Here is a 2623-nt window from a genome sequence, read left to right as displayed (position 1 = left end):
AATGATTGCCACAATAATGTTAGTTAACATGTTCATCACCTCACATCACCTCACATAATTACATTTTTGGGGTCTATGGTGAGAACATTTTTTAAGATCTACACTCTTAGCAACTTTTAAGTATATAAGAGGGTTATATTATATATTTAATTATATCCTAACTGTAGTCACCATGCTGTGCCTTAGAGTCTCAGAACTTATTTATTTTATAGCTAGAAGCTTGTACCCTGTGACCATCATCTCCCCATTTCCCTCATCCTGCAGCTCTTGGCAGTCACCATTTTACTGTTTCAAAGTTTGGCTTAAAAAAAAAAAATTATTTTGCTGCACTATGTCTCAGTTGTGGCACTGGAGAACTTCATTGCCTCATGTACGATCTTTGTTGTAGCATGTGGGATCTAGTTCCCTGACCAGGGATCGAACCTGGGCCTCCTGCATTGGAAGCCAAGAGTCTTAGCCACTGGACCACCAGGGAAGTCCCAAAGTTTGGCTTTTTTTTTCTTTAAAGATACCACAGATAAATGAGATCATACAGTATATGTCTTCTTCTGTCTGATTTATTTCACTTAGCATAATGCCTTCAAGGTCCATCCATGTTGTCAAAAGTAGAAGAAGTGAATGTAAAAATGGAAGCATTATGGAATGAATAATATTGATCAATGTTCTGAGAATATAGATTTTAGCATTTTAAATCCTTCTCATCCTATCTGAACCTGGAAAATCTGGTTATTTGATGATCTTTCAAAAACTAGCAGGGCATATAGAGATTAAGAAGAAGTATATTATGGCATGGGGCTTCCCAGGTGGCACAGTGAAGAATCAGCCTGCTGATGTAGGAGACACAAGAGACGCAGGTTTGATCCCTGGGTTGGGAAGATGCCCTGGAGAAGGAAATGGCAACCCACTCCAGTATTCTTGCCTGGAAAATTTCATAGATAGAGGAGCCTGACAGGCTATAATCCAAGGGATCACAAAGATTTGGACACAGCTGAGTGACTAAGCACAGCACACAGCAAATTATGGCATATGTTTACTTCTTTATACAGAAAATCAGACCAACCTAAAGTTTGTATTAATCAAATACTTGATTCAGTATCTAGAAGTTGACCTTTGAGGACCCTTAAGCTGCACTTAATATGACCCCATTTATCACTTGTATGTATTCATGTTTGTTATGGAATTTTTGTCTTTGTTATATTTTCTTCTTGCTAGTCATTTCTAAATGACTCTCCACTTTCACTTTCATCAAGAGGCTTTTTAGTTCCTCTTCACTTTCTGCCATAAGGGTGGTGTCATCTGTGTATCTGAGGTTATTGATATTTCTCCCAGCAATCTTGATTCCAGCTTGTGTTTCTTCCAGTCCAGCGTTTTTCATGATGTACTCTAAGTGCTAGAACACAGAATTGGCTGTCAATAGTGTGGTTCACCTAATATTTCCATCTTTCTTTCTTTAAGATTCATGTAGAACTTTACCCTCACCTCCTACTATGAGCACCACCATCTGATTTGCTTTGTTGTTCAGTCACTAAGTTGAGTCCAACTCTTTGCAACCTCATGGACTGTAGCATGCCAAGCTTCCCTGTCCTTCACTATCTCCTGGAATTTGCTCAAACTTATGTCCATTGAGTTGATAATGCTATCTAACCATCTCATCCTCTGCTGCCCCCTTCTCCTTTTGCCGTCAATCTTTCCCAGCATCAGGGTCTTTTCCAATGAGTTGGCTCTATGCATCAGGTGGCCAAAGGACTGGAGCTTCAGCATCAGTCCTTCCAATGAATATTCAGGGTTGATTTCCTTTAGGATTGACTGCTTTGATCTCCTTGCAGTCCAAGGGTCTCTCAAGAGTCTTCTCGAGCACAATTCAAAAGCATCAGTTATTCACCACTCAGCCTTCCTTATGGTCCAACTCTCACATCTGTACATGACTACTGGGAAAACCATAGCTTGCTTTGGTCATTGAAATCTTAGGAGAAGTGATGTGTGGGAATAAAGAGTTAGTGCATGATTTGTTCCATTCATATGTTGAAATGAAGCCTGAGTTTCAGAGTGACTAAGATCCCAGCAGAATTATTTTGGAAATCAAAAGTGTGTGATACATGGAACTTTGTGCAGCACAGCTTCTGAGATTTGGAGGTTGCTTCTTTTTGCAGCGTAATCTGCCCAATTCTGACTGATACCACCAGTAAAAACAATTCTGTTTCCTTGTATTTTGTGAAAACCAGAGAAGTAAACAGAGCAGCCTATAGAATCCTGGAAACAGAGTTAATAGAAGTCATTATTTTTTGGTTCTGTGTTCTTTTTAGCTAAGCTGTCATTTTCCATTTATGCCTTTCAGTTACTGTATCAAACAACAATTACCCAAGGAATTTTTTGATTTGTGCTTTGTGTTATATCTGAATAGCATTTTATAGAAATGCTTTTCCTTTTAACTGACTTTAAGAGAATTATGGGAGAATTTTACATCATTCTCTTCCCAAAGAAGCACATCTCCAGATTTATCATAAAGCCACTGAAAAAGCAAGATTTGCTTTATAGGAAATTTCAGGAACATATGTATTTTAAACTCATCACACTGTGCAGGATTATAGTAAATATGTAAAAGATGAAAGGGAGTGTATTCTTG

General features: G+C 38.4%; 1 non-coding gene across 1 annotated transcript; it reads right to left on the bottom strand.

Annotated features, from left to right (window-relative positions):
* Window positions 1-402: 402 nt before the first annotated feature.
* On the bottom strand, window positions 403-475 carry TRNAW-CCA (transfer RNA tryptophan (anticodon CCA)). Its single transcript has one exon. It is a non-coding gene; the product is annotated as a tRNA-Trp (tRNA).
* Window positions 476-2623: the final 2148 nt, after the last annotated feature.

This window comes from Bos taurus, unplaced genomic scaffold (assembly GCF_002263795.3).
Source record: "Bos taurus isolate L1 Dominette 01449 registration number 42190680 breed Hereford unplaced genomic scaffold, ARS-UCD2.0 Leftover_ScbfJmS_2134, whole genome shotgun sequence".
In the NCBI taxonomy this organism is placed as follows: Eukaryota; Metazoa; Chordata; class Mammalia; order Artiodactyla; family Bovidae; genus Bos; species Bos taurus.
The sequence above is the reverse complement of the archived record's forward strand: the minus strand, read 5'-3'. Positions and strand labels throughout refer to the sequence as shown.